This window comes from Anser cygnoides, chromosome 9 (genome assembly GCF_040182565.1).
Source record: "Anser cygnoides isolate HZ-2024a breed goose chromosome 9, Taihu_goose_T2T_genome, whole genome shotgun sequence".
Taxonomy (NCBI): Eukaryota; Metazoa; Chordata; class Aves; order Anseriformes; family Anatidae; genus Anser; species Anser cygnoides.
Window position 1 is genome coordinate 18,925,308 of NC_089881.1, and position 14,967 is coordinate 18,940,274.

Below are 14,967 nucleotides of genomic sequence, written 5' to 3' on the forward strand. Positions count from 1 at the left end.
AAAATCTTGTAGAAATAAAAAGTTATTATTTGTGGGATTACTTCAGTGAATGTCTTTATTGCTCCCTCTACTTTGTATCTAAGCTGCACTGCAACATTCATTGTACTTGTATTTTTCATTTAGTATGAAAGTTAAAGCAAAAATGTTGTATCAGTGAAAACAATCATTAACACACATGCAAGATATGGAGTGGTGGATTGGTTAAATACTTATGGAGATGCATTCTAATGGTTGAAGAGAATTTCTTAACTAGCTCCAATAAATTTATGCTTGGAACCCCGAAGAATCCAAATTACTGTTCTAAGCAAAGCAAAGTTATTTACTGTTATTTACTAATGCATTTAACAGGTGTAATCCGAGACATGTTATACATTAGCATACATGCCATGAAATGTAAGAGGTGTGTGTGTTGCAGGCGAGTCACCAGAAGATCTAACCTTTAGTTATAAATCCATACCTAAGATATCAAGAAACATGTTTTAGTCTAAAATTAAGGTTATTGCAGTGATGATATCAGAGATGGGAACAAGGAACTCTAGTCCATAATGTCATTACAGTCTGAATTTGTTACTTTAGCTGTTCTTATTTGAATATAGCACAATTTGGACATTGTTCACATGGTTGTATGATCTGAATACGTGAAGGAGGAATTGCAGGAAAATTATCTCATGTAAAGAGCCAGGAAAAAAGGATACTTTCACTTATATTAAAGTTTCTTTGGGAGCAGTCAGGTTCAATATAAAAGTCCCATAGCAGAGTTCAATATATGCACTAGTACATTGCAATTACAAGATGACCTCATATGACATTACTGTTACAAGTTTCCAACAAGTAAAATGGAACCAAAACGGAACCTATTAAAGGCAATGCTGAAAATTAAAGCAAGTTTCACTGTTAATTTGTTATTGGCTACCTGTTATGTGATACTTTATGCATAGTCAGAATTGATCCTAAGAAACTGACTTCACATTTCAACGGCGGATTTTTTAGTGAACTGATAGGCACATGTCAGGGTAAGTCACCTCATTTTTGCATGCAGAGACTATTAACATAGAAAGAAACGAGACTGAATTCTGGATTCCAAGCTAGTATACACTGAAATCAGCAGATATTAAAATTACTGAGGGGTGAAAAAAACAACGATGCTTTCTGCTGTATACATAGTTGTTTTAATATGAAAATGAAACTAAATTGCAGGTAGCAGGAATCTTTTATTCTTTCTAATTTTGAGCTCATCTCCAATAGCTGCAGCTCCGTGTTAGAGAGGAGGCCGGCAATAATCAATGAGATGCAACCCTCAAGCTCCAGACAAAATGCCAACACAGCCCTCAGTTGGGCAAAATTTGTATGCCCTTGATTTAAGCTTTCTAAGCCTCTACAGTTCCAGTTCAGGAGATTAATATAATTCCCATAGCTCATACTTCTCAGAAGATATTTTTTGTTTGATGCTCACTATATTATTGATAAAATATACAAACCCAACTCCTTAGTTTCTCATTGTGTCAGAGAATGACATACTTTTAGACAATTCTCACCAAGCAGAACAGAAGTGATGCCAGCAACACATTCCTGCTTAGTAACCGAATGTTTAAGTGGTATCACTTCACAGGTAGTACTTCTGTGTCCACCTTCACCCACAAAAGATGCAACATATTCACTGCCATCAGTCCAATGAAACTTCTTCCATATTCATCTGCTGCGTGGGACAGTCCGGTGTGCTGCCATTCATCTTTAGACAACGCCATCTGGTAAAAACTGCCCCTCAGATCTCTAGTGATTTCTTTAGACAGTGAGGAGCTACACTTGGCCTTTGTCAACTTTTTGCAACAGGAAATTTTAATAAAAGATCTTTACACTCAGATATGTGGTTGTATTTGAAATTAATATACAAGTAAACTTATGGAATGGGCAAAGACTTATAGATGGGTATGAAATACAGAGAACAGGAAAAGCATTATTTGGAAAGCAAAGAGGTGTCAGTCAGGTATCACTAAGAACAGGAGAGAGCAGACAATGACACATTCAAATTATAATTACATTTTAAATATTCCTTTTCTATATCCCCTTTTTTTCTATTGTACCCTAAGTCACCTGCTCCAGCAGCCCCTTTCCTTCACACCTCCTCTCCTTTCAGTGAGAGGACCCCACTCTGCTCCTGTTCTTTAATGGTATAAACACGCGTGTTATACCCCTATTTGTCCAGGTCCTTCCTTCTTCCATACTAGTATTGATATCAATGCCTTTCTTAAGTAGCTTTCACGTGATTTTTCTACTTTTCAAAACAGTATCCAAAGTTCTTAGGGGCTAAGTTAGTTTTTTAATTCGCACGGTAGCAATGCACATTGACAGCTAGCAATGGGAACCCTACTAACAACCAACAAACAGACAGGACGCGTTGGGCTGACTGTCCCCACTTCCTCTGCTCAGGGCCCATTTCTGTTCCTAGCCTCTGATCACAGTCTGCAAGCAGATTAGCATTTGTACAGCACAAAGCTAATATATATTAAAAAAAAATATATTACAAAATTCCTGCTTTTTAAAAGTTTGAACAGTGTTTTTATTCAGCAGAAAATAATTGCACTGATAATAGTTCTGTAATAAATACCAAACCAGAGTAACAGCACTGCTACAAAACTATTCATCTGGTAGATAAATAAGGAAAAAAATAAAAGCCAGTGTTATGTGTTTTAAAATATGCATGTCATACAACTCTGGTTGAATATGAACCTATTTTTAATTAAGTTTTCCAACCAGTACGTTCATGTTAATAGAAAACCGCAAACAGCCTCCTGAGTACCAATTTGCAAAGACTGCTGTACCCTCAAATATTGTGATAAGATACAGCAAAGCAAGAACTTGGCCTAATACCATTCAGCAAACAACTTCTGATTTACAAAATAAGCAAGCATTATAGTGATGGGTTTGAACTTTAAAATATTCCTATCTCTGCCTACGACTGAGGTGATTGAGAGTCACCCGTGTAAAATTAATAGACAAATAGACACTAAGTCTCCTAACTAGCTGGAGAGATGCAGTTGCTACAACATGCTGCTCCTCTGCATTATTCTTGTTCAGTGCATACATAACTGAAAATAAACACCAGCCAGATTTCTTTGACAAACCACGATAGATAAATATTTTTCACATGCCTAGCCCTAACTCATCATTTTCAGACGAATTGCTTCTTCTGTACTAGGAATGCTTCACATCATATGCAATGAAAAATACTATTTAAGTTTATGGACATCATTGGATAGTTTTGAAAGCACTGTACTGCTTTGTACATAATGGTTACAAACCTTTTTAACCTTTGTAGACTGAACAAAAGGCGACAAACATCATGGAAAGTTTTGAGTAAATTTAAATAGCATGTGGCTTCACCACCTTTGAACCAACCCACTGGAAATCTTCAAAACAAGCTCTCTGCTCTCAGTCACCAGTCACTCTTCTTGTTTTAGTCAAATGGCATAAGTAGAATTTTAAAAAACGACAGCTAACAGCCTAATACCTGCTGATTTCATAATACTGCAGCAATTATTAAGTAGTTTAGAAAAAAACAGCCTACAAACAGATGCATTACCTTCAGCAGATGTTCTTTTATTTGCCAAGTCTCTGTCAGTCATTCTGCCTTAGGCATTCTCCACATTTTGTTTGTTTTCTCTTTCCCAAACTGTTTTTTCTAGGTATAGTTTTAGCTATACAGACTTCAGAGTAAAAAATTCCTTCTCTTTGTGAAAACAGAAGCTTTAAATTTCTGTAAATACTTTTCATCGTAACAGAGGAAATCCTCTAGCCTGTAGTCAGCCTATTTCTAGTTTTCTATGATTTAATGTTTTGGCAGTCTCTCAACTGGCTCGTTCCAAGCTTCATGTATCTGACAAATCTCCCTGTTTCTTTGGAAGATTGATGATCTCAAGAGCCTACTTCTGGGTTTCTAAAAAGCAGCTCAATCTCCAACTATTTTTAGGAGCCCCAAAAGCGTAGCACAAATGTTTCACACTGACAGAGACATTCCTTCCCCTCTGCCCATTGAGGAGTTGCTCAGAAGACGTTCAGCAAAGAGAAATGTGGTAACAGCCCACACCAGAAACAAGTGAAAATCTGAAACAGAATAGGGTTTGGATGCCAACTTTAGTAAACAAAGTAACCTCAGGGATCAACTCCCTTATCTTAGTATATATCTGAAGAAACATGGAGAAAAGAGAGACTGCATCTCCTCAGAAAAATCGAACAATAATGTTTTTTAAGAGGTTATTTAAAATCTTCAAGGAAGAAGGGGAAAAAAAAAGAGAAGGGAACAGGGAAGCTAGGGAGGAATAAGTGTTAGGTTAGTTAAAAGATGTATATTTGAAAAGGGTATATAAATATGCACCTGTGTGCATTCACTGGAGTTCCATCTTTTACAGATTTAAGTAGATCAAAAGGTATGGGAAGCAATTTTGTTGTCTAAGTTATGAGAGTTTCAGCCATTTCAGATATCTTTATGAATACTTTTAACTGAGAAATCAATCTCCAGACTTGGTAGACTCCCAGGAACAGTAATTAGGCATTTTCACTCTGTTATCGGTTTTTAAGTTGCTTATTATAATTGTTCTTTTACAGTATCTTGTCTGCTCAAAGTTGCAGAAAAGCATAGCAAAATAAAAATCATGTGGAAAATAGCTTCAATTTTGCTTGACGGATCTCTTATCATATGCTACCCTTCACTCTAAATGAATCTGTTGCACCCTTTTTCTCTACTCTGAACTTTTCTGAATCCCATCAGCTATCTCAAGCTTGATCAGTTTCCCAGGATATACTATGGGTTCCTGCTTACAGTGCAGTCTGGTTTGAGCTTACAGAACCAAAATTAGAGTCCAGATTTTATCATCTGTTCTACAGGCAACTGACCCTCTGGGAAGGTTTTAGAATTTTTCTTTCAGAATTTATCTGTCTTAAAAAAAAAAAAAAAAGGTTCTGCTATTTTTGGGACAAGTATTTATATACATGTGCTTGTAGACATTCAGATAATCATCTGTATCCTCAAAAATATCCCCAAAATTATGAGGAAGATATATCCTGGGACAGATATTACAGTTCAAAACTTTTTTTTTTCTTTTTAAGGCAAAACTTACTAGTAACATCCTATTATTTTCAAAAAAACACGCTATTTTTTTAAAAACTATTTTATCATCTTGCAAAACACAAGTATTCAACCACCCCAATTTTAAGGAAACTGCCATCAATTTCAGATTAATAGGATTCAGTAGGTCAGAAACCAAGTACTGAGATTTACCCCAAATTTTGGCCTTCAGTTTTAAACACCAACCCTTACCAACGCCCCCTATGTTTTGTTTTTACCTTACACAGAGTGCCACCTACCAAAGTTCAGTGCAGTATTTAACACCATAAAACACAGGCCCATTACCAGCCAGAAAGTTAACTGCACTACAGCACCGCGGTGTCACTGGAAATCAGTCTCATGGGTTGTGAAGTAGTTGCACCCACCAACCCAGACTCCATTCCCTTATGAAAGGCAATGCCCTTCGTCCCTCAACCCAGTATCACGGGGGTTGGTGGAAGACTCTTCTCCCTTAAAGATTTTTCCTTAAAAGAAGCAGCACAACAGAAGTTGCACTCTGTTTTTAATCTATCAGGACTTAGAGTACCATGCTGCTGTTAAAACAAATTATAAAAACATCATGATGTTATCATTTTTAAAAACACAGATTTACTTACGATACAATTATCACATAAAATTTTCTTTTAAAATAATGTATGCATTTGAAAACATTTCTAGAATTTTCTATATTTTTGATGGAGAGAATGTTATCGCCTTGTGCATTAAAGCTACGTATGCTATTTAGTTTTGATACAGATTCCTGCAATTTTGCTGCTTCTTTAAAGAAAGCATTATTTAGCAGGACCTTAATTACACACACTTTTAACCTTACAGTGGCAAGGGTCAATTAATTTTACCCTGAAGCTTATAGGATCCATGCTTGTTAAATAAAATGGGAAAAAAATAAATCACCGAGTTGATTTGAAAAGGGAAATAACATTATAGCCTCATAGGGCCAATAAAATTACAGCTAATCCTTCTGGGAATCCAAATGGCAATAAAGTGAAAGTGAGTACAGATTAACACATTGTAAATCCACTTACTACCCAGCAATGTTTACACAAGGATTTGCCATTGCCTGTTACCATTCGATCAGCATTTAATTGCACAGTTTGCCAAGATTTTACTGAAGAGGTTACTTTATTTCCTACAAATATCATTCAACATGCTTTAATCAAGGGCAAGAATATGTACTGACATCTGATGGATGACGAAAAATGGGTGAGTTTATAGGGCTTCATATTGATGACTTTGTGGAATATGAACAGGAGACTGAAATATCTAAGGAAATGCTTCAAGTGCAAGTGATCCTCTCTGTTAATATTCCTGAATTTGAAATGCAGGGGAGTGCACTTTTCGTGTGTACTTTCAAAAAGCTATTTGCTTGAGTCCAAAACAGCTTTTTCCTTACTGTTCACTTATAATACATACTGCACTCACATGGAGGCCAACAGCCAGCAAAAACATATTTCCATTTTAACGCCTTTAGATGATCAAAGCATCAGCTTAATATAATCAGCTCAAATCCATTTACCAGTGAGCCTACCACTGTGCCCAGGGACTGTTTTCCTTTCCAGCCCTATCTATTCTGGAACAGGTGCTATAATAGTAAATTAATTAGTCTGTGGAGATGCACCTTGTTCTCCATCTCCACAGGCCTCTTGTGGGTCAGGGCCTTGAGGAAAATGCCATCTGGGCAGAGTTTCCCCCAGAGAAACAATCAAAGCCTACAGATTGCAGACTACAGAGGAGGGTTCGTATAACAATTAACCTTATTAGTCTTTTTTTTTTTTTTAATGGTTGATAGTGTGTCAACATGTTGGCTCTGTAAATAATCTGCTTCACAAAATGATGTGTGCAACTAATTCAGAGAAATAACTTCTAACTAAAAATCCTCTGAAGAAAATACAGATTGTCTGGCAAATGTACAGGTGAATGAGTACTAAACAATAATTTGCACACATAGAAAGGCATCCCACAACAATTCTAGAATATGTGAAGTTTAATGTACGTTGAAAGACTTACAATTTTTACTCTGACAATTTTTATACAGACCTGGAGGGATTTGTCCTATTAATCATTTTGGTTCTCTGTTTCTCATTGTGTTTTTACCAAGTATCTAATTACCAATGGAATCAGAACAAAATTCAATACATGTCACAGGAGGTATCAGCATTTGTCTTGATAAATGTGGAAGTCATTTAAAGTTTAATTTAAGGTCCTAAAAATCTAAGGCTGAATTTGGAATTTATGGAACTGCTTTCACAGCAGACATCGTGAAACAAATGAGAATTTAGAAACCTCAAAATACAAAAGGAAAACAGAATCTGTATACAATAAACATTCCTTGCTTATATTCACTGTGAGATTGTAGAAGAACAGAAATTAAGACAACAAAGCAAAATGAGCATCAAGTTCAACATTTCAGGCCATTTAAAAATACAAAGTACATATAAATTTATAAATCTAAGGTAACAAAAATACCGTTCCTAATGAATGACTTCAGTGAACAACTCCTTTAAACATATTTTACTTGGATAAAAACTACTGAATTTGCATCATAATAAGAAACAAACCAAAATGATTAGTTCCTAAAATGTTTTGATGACTTCTGACTCTCGGCTTGTGAATCACTTGAATTTCTCTTACATTTCTTATTCAACTTACAAAATTTTATGCAGACTTTTATTCCAATAGTTTGTTATATTTCATATTTGAAAATGTGCTATTTTGATGGAATACATGGTTCAGTTTTTCTTGTTCCCTTCACATATAGATTTTCAGTGTAAACAGCTGATGAGTTTCAACCTAGATTTTTTTTTTAATTTTTGAAAAAATAAATTCTGTATTTTTAAAAGGCATTGTGCAAGTAAAACCCAATTGTTAAGATGAAAAGTATAGAAACAAAGCCAAAGCAGGCAATCATGAAAAAGTAATTTAAGTATTCACTATTCTTTAAGTACAATTAACATAAAATACCTTGGGATGCCAAACGTTATTTAAACTCTCGTCAAATACAAAACAGTTCTTCCTTTCCAAGGGAAAGGAGATTTTGAATGATTAGCCAAATTCTAGAATACCATTTACTCCCAGAATTCTTTCAAGTACTATCTCAACTATCTATACATGTAGTACTAGTTATTTGACATGCCATGCATATAATTGCTCTTTTCATTGCATGCATTCCCATAACAACCCTTTAGAGAAAGGTTGCAAAATATTTATCCTTTACTCTAAATATTTCTGAAGTTTTTTCCTACCCCCCCCCCCCCCCCCCCCCCCCCCCCATGAAAATAAAAACACTATACACAGAGGTAAGGGATAACATATGTTAAGAAACATTAAGTGAAACTTCCCTGGCTGACAGGTGAGGTACAGGAAACATTCATCTTAAATTCACTTGAGGCATACATCAACAGCAATCTACTTACTTTGCAATACTCTGGAGATAGGCAAAGTTTTACATATGGGACTGCTGAAGGAGAGGTAATGCCAGCTGGTTAGACAAGACCTGAGTAAGGAAGTGTTGTCCTAAGCACAAGCAACTTCAGCACACTACAGTATCATATACTAACACCAAACAATGAAGGTGTGCAGCTTTTGTGCTAAATTGCAATGATCAAAATGCAAGTTTTCTAACTTTGTAGAAATTACAGAAAAATTCCCAGGATTGCTTTTATTTTTGTCAGAAAGATCACACGCCCACTCATCCTCGTTTCCATTCTAAACTAATTTAATCCTTAAAATCAGAAATTGAAGAAATAAAATTCCGTTCCTCCAAGAGATGAAAAATTCAACTCATAAGGTGACCAGCGTCCATTGGAAATTAGAAGTTATAATAATGTGTGCGTTGGGGGAAATTTAAGTTGAATGTGTAGGTTGTTAATCTGGATAATAGAAAAACACCTGTATTTACCTTTAATATAAAACTAGGAATGGAATCAACCAGACAAGTTCAAATATTATATCTTATTGTAGAAACGTCATTCATAACTGCTAAAATCACTTCCTCCGTATGTTACTGAGCTGAAGAAGCAGGGTAGACCTGGGTGGAAGACTAACAGAATAGAAGAGACACACTAAGGGAAGCCAATGAAACAGCCATAGGAGATAAAACACAATGTGTGTGCTCCCTGATGCATCTGAAAAAAAAATGAGCTACAAGGGACTGAATTCAATGAAGCAACTGCAAGAGACGAGATGCACTAAAGGGACGAGTAAAAGCCCTCAAGCGCTTCCTCCAGTTATACACACGAGTCCCCCCTCCATTTTATTGTTTTTGTGTTTGGAGGGAAACAAGATACATCTGACATTGACTTTCCTTACTGTTTTTAGATCAGCATAAAAAACATGTTTAGGAGATAATAATAAGCCTTATTCTGACATACTTGATCACAATATGCTAGAATGACAACTTGAATGTCACAAGAAATGTTTAGCGCATCAGCGTCACAGAATTCAGGTAGCACAACCCATGAGTTCACCTACTTTTTTTTTCCTAAGTGTCAGCACCTTCCCTATCCTCTGCCTCCATGCAGACAAAAGACCTGCTATATACACGTGAGGTACTCAGCAACGATAGGCCTTTTCAGATTGACTCTACTCAAGAAAATGGGAAAAAACAAACAGCAGTATTTTGTTAGATCTATGTCATGGTCACGCTAACAGAGAAAAACTGATACATCTTACAGGCTAGAACTGAAAGAAATCAGAAAGTACCTACACAGGAGAAAAAGATAGCTACTTACTACTTTTGCAATATCCCCATTTATGTATTTTTATGTACTGCACTCTGGATTATCCCACAGTGCTCAGAGTTGCTAAAAGACCTTTCAAGATTCAAAATAACTATAAAGACACAAGGGTGCCCAATGACCATTTGAAACTATTCAAGTCATAGATCTTCTCTCTAGAGTTATCACCATCTGATTTTTACTGAGATTTGAGAACTTTACCTTCAAACCTTCAATTTTGTCCACAACTGTCATAAGGCTGTATCTTAAAAAAAACACCTTACAAATTAAACAAACAAACAAAAAAACCAAAAAAACGCTGAAAAGATTTTGAAGTTCTTCAAGCAAATATTCTCAGAACTTAAAACAGTAGCCATTTCACATTTTTAATTCCATTACTGCTGGAGAAACCTATAGATGTTACATGTTTAGAATAAATCAAATTAAGAACAACTTTGTTTTCCAGTTTTCAGATTCCATAAAAATGAAGAACTACTGTCTTTAGAAGACATATCTATTAAGACTATATAGACCACAGTATTGGGTGCTTCTATATTTCAAGTCAAAAGTAGTGTTTGGAGAACACATTTTAAAGGAAAATGATAAAGCAAACAATACCAAGTTTACAGAACTACGCAAGTCATGCAAGAGTTCTAAAGAGACTCAAACCTGAAAAAGCTGAATTGTACCCTAGTTTTCAACTCAGAGCTCAAACCACTGATAGAAAGGCAAATAACTTTAGAAATAACCACAAAGTGAGTTCAGACATGAAAGAATATAGTTATGCTACCACATAAACCTAACATGCATCTGCAGTTTGATCATCCCCCTCCAAAAATATGGAATGAGGCACAGAGAAGAGCACCACAGATGAACAGAGATACGAAGCAGCTTCTGTCTAGAACACTTTGGCCTCAGTGAAATCCATCTGGTCACGAATCTCAGGGAGGAGGAAAAGGTTAGTCACTGTTTTTCCCATCACAAAAATTAAATGTGCCTTTAACAAAAATATCAAGCAGCAGTTTTTAAACACAGAGGATATGTCTGTGAGTAATTTAACTAATGAAATTATATAACTAATCACCAGAGGAAGGTTTTGGTGGGAAAAAGTGACTCAGATCTGCTCCACCATGGGCTCCAGGGGACATGGCCTGCTCTGCCACAGGGTCAAATAAGGCTGATCCCCCCACACACATACACTGTGAGAAAAGGCAGAAGATGGGCTCTTCTAGATCAGTCCTGGCAGAGCCTCTCTCTTCCCCCTCACCAGGGACACAAGAAGCCAAGTGCTTGGTGTCACTAGGCTAAACCAAACCTTTGAGAGCAACCCTGCACGCACACTGCCTGTCTCCATAATGCTCAATGTTTTGAATGGAAGAAACTTATGAGTGCAAAGTTCTAGGAGTGCAAAGTAATGTTCTGTGCCCTTTGCACTCAGGGCAAAATATTAGTCCCTTTTCAATATGATGTTAAGACTATCAGCATGCTCTGCACAAGGTGTTAACCAGCTCCCTATCTGCTAAAAATGAGATTTCCCCAAACCAGCAGCTTCCATACAGATCTCCAAAGTCAGAGATACAACAGGGTTACTGAAATGCTGTGTACACATTTCCATTACTTTATGACTTTAACATCAGAGGGAAAATACAGTATCCTTTACATCTCCATCATAATTTCTTGTAAATTAAAAAGTGTTTGCAAAACAAAGAAAATATTCGTATTACAATTAAAGAGATCTGAACCACTGAGAGAAAGCAGGAAATTTTCTGTGTCATTCCTCTACCCCATAGCTCTGCTTCTCTAATTTCACACATATTTAGCATCTTGTCTAGGGGGCATTAGTGTATGTGGCGATGAGATGAAGGCAGCCTAATGCAGGCCTGGCAAGAACTCCCTGTCACCAGTCCTCCTGGGTCCAGAGATCAGCGTTCTTAAAATATGAGGATTTGATAGAGTTAACGCCATCCCCTCGAGCAGATGGTTTGGAACATTCTGTCAGCACTGCCACCGATTACCGCAAACAGCCTCGTTATGCTGATAGCCCCCCCAGGACCGGTGCAGAGCTGGCTAACCTCGCTGCGAGATGCACAGCCAGCTCTCTCTAGGTCCACGAGGATGCAGCGCACCTCCTGCAAACAGCAGGTGTTACCTCCGCACCGCAACTCCACAACTGGTTGTGGCTTTTCATTTGTTATATTTTACACTGCTCTTTATCATATTGCAAATGGACACCATTAAATAACACCCTTTCGGTTTTTAGGGTTCAAACTGTCACACCTCACAGGCTGGGGCAGTGCCGTCAGTCCCTCATTTAGCTTCAGCTATCCTGCCACCTACTCAGTGGCAAAACACTGCGTTCACAGCCTATTTTGAATATATGAAATAGGAGCTTATATATTACATATGCATTAGCAACATTTTCTTCACTTCCCGAATAGATGAGTCAGACTGAAATCATAGCTAACACCACTGCAAGAAGTTTCTGCAAACTTTAGATTTTTTTTTTTTTAAGTACCGTCTCATACATAAGCTTTGTATTACTCAAAATATTAACCTATTTAATACAACTAAACATCACCTGGCCGTTATGGATTCACTACTGCAGTTTTTTTTCAGCATCATAAATCAGATCTGAATTTTTAAGTTTCTACCTATCTTCTAGAATCCTGGAGCAAAGTTACCAAGGTTGCTTCTTTGTCCTGAATCTACTAACACCACTATATATAAGGGTAATGGGAAAAAAAAGTCCAATTTATCTTTCCAGCTGGAAGTCACTCTGCAAAACAATTAGCTGCTTTAAGAAGGATTAATATGCACTTAGAATTCGGGATGAAGAACTAACTGTCCTGAGAAACAGAGACACTAACACAAACTTTTTGGTCTGTCCCTCAACTAGGGCTTGCACAGAACAGTCAGGCAGAGCTTCCCCAAATGAAAAACCAAGAGACTCTCCCTTCCTCACTCAGTCTCTGACTGGGTTTATATCAGGGCCAGCAGACACATTCCCATGCAGCCACTAGCATCTAGACTTCCAAGACAGAGGTTACAGCATTTGCTTCTGCACGCTAGTGACAAGCTCCAGGCAACACTACTCAGTAACACATATCTTGGATCTTCCTTAATACATGATCTTGAGGAGACTCCAGCTTCTGAGATCTCTCAGGAACATGCAAAGTACCAGACTCTGGGTCACAGAAGTTATGAGCACTCAGATCCATTAAGACTGAGGTCTTATAGCAGCAAAGCTCATGGGAGATCTTCCCCAAAGCAAGGTGAAAGTGGAAAGGAAAATACTCAACTTTCTTGTTTTGAAAAGCACTGCATCCAAGAAGCACACCAAAGCTCTGATCCCACATCCTACAGGAAGGAAAGAAAGGCACATCTTTGCCCCTAACTAACTAGATTTTTTCCATGTGTTGTTCTTCCTGGGCTGCGCAAACAGAATCACGGACTGGTTTGGGTTGGAAGGGACCTTAAAGATCATCGAATTCCAACCCCTACCATGGGCAGGGACACCTCCCACCAGACCAGGTTGCCCAAAGCCCCATCCAGCCTGGCCTTGAACACTTGTAGGGATGGGGCATCCACAGCTTCTCTGGGCAACCTGTACCAGTGCCTCACCACTGTAAGGAATTTCTTCCTAGTGTCTAAACTAAATCTGCCTTTTTAAAAAAAATTTAGTTAAAACCATTACCCCATGTCCTATCCCTACACTCTGTGACAAAGATTCCCTCCCCAGCTTTCCTGCAACCCCCTTTAGGTAGTGGAAGGCCACTATAAGGTCTTCCCAGAGCCTTCTCTTCCCCAGGCTGAACATCCCCAGCTCTCTCAGCCTGTCTTCACAGGAGAGGTCCTCCATGCTCTCCTATGAGCACCTCCTCAGTACCTGCTCCAACAGGTTCACATCATGAGTGCAAGACGTTTTACCAAGTCAAAACCAAACATTAAAAAAAAAAAAAAATAAATCAACACCATATACTGACATAAGAACTCTCACACTGCGTGCAGAGTCCCACATAAAACATAGTTTTTTTAAAAAAAATTCACTGACTGAACACTTAGAACCCAAGCTAACAACCAAAAAGTTATCATCCTCTGGTGACTGCTCAACAGCTTAGCTAGATGTCTGGAAACCAGTGGACTAAAAAGACAAGTGAATATAACTGAATTACTTTTTGGCAATCGAGGCAGAGACCGACGGCTGGAAGGTTTAACAAGCTGTGCCATTTGTCCAGATGGTCCCACTGACACCAAGATGAGGTTTATTTGACAGGTTAAACAGCTGCTTGCGTAGTAATCATGTAATTTAAGGTCCATTCATAGAAAGGTTTTTGATATCCTTGATTTCATTCTAGCACTTCAAGAAAACACATGTTCATTTGACCTGGTTCAAGCTTACATCATTACCTGCAAGTGTTTGGGCCAGAGACTCTCTTTCCCCTATCCAGTCACGTAACTGTGATACAACGCTCACCAAGTCAGCACAGAGACTCCCACAGCATCTCACTAAGTGGGGTCTCTGAGCACTGCTGTAATACACAGAAAAACAATATCAGTAGGAATAACATTAAAACACACATTGTGTACAGCAGTAGTTCAGCAATTCTACCTACTAGAGCTCTGCTGCCCCCCCCAACCCCCACCCCAACATTCAACATTTAGCCAGGAAAAAAAAAAGTTGCACAGCTGTGGATAAAAACAAATTGAAAAATCAAACAAGCCTATATTTTCTCCAGTCACTCAGCGCATCTACGTTTTTTATTTCGGGTGCTATGTTAGAGGAGGAATCCAAGAGGTTCCAGGACACTTGGTGCCATAGCTCGGGAGCAGGAGCTCTCGCTGTCGGTGCAGGGTGGGTGACAAGTTACACAGCAACACCTGCTGGCAAAGCCACAAAGGAGAATGTCTGTGTTCCTTGCAGAAGCAGCACATTGCTGGAGAAGCAAAAGCATCTAAGTAATCACCGTGGGCCCAAGCCCGAAAAGCCTCACCCTAGTGCCTTGCATCCTCACTGTGTAATCTCTGTAACGTGTTTGGATATTATAACAAGATTAAAACAAGAAATATAAACAAAGAGAAAAAGGGACTTAAATAGGAGGAAAGACATAAAGAAGGAGACAGGAATATGAACAA

The 14,967-nt window shown here is 37.9% G+C and overlaps 1 protein-coding gene across 12 annotated transcripts in view; it reads right to left on the reverse strand.

The window, feature by feature from the left end:
* LOC106032159 (SRY-box transcription factor 2) overlaps positions 1-14,967 on the reverse strand; it is a 275,642-nt gene that overhangs the window by 173,274 nt on the left and 87,401 nt on the right. For 2 of the 12 annotated variants that reach the window (XR_007161729.2, XR_010833516.1), the window contains exon 3: positions 14,242-14,363. The exons of the other annotated variants lie outside the window; for them this stretch is intronic. The gene's annotated coding sequence lies outside the window, so the exon portion shown is untranslated. The remainder of the gene's footprint in view (positions 1-14,241; positions 14,364-14,967) is intronic. 12 annotated transcript variants of the gene reach the window in all.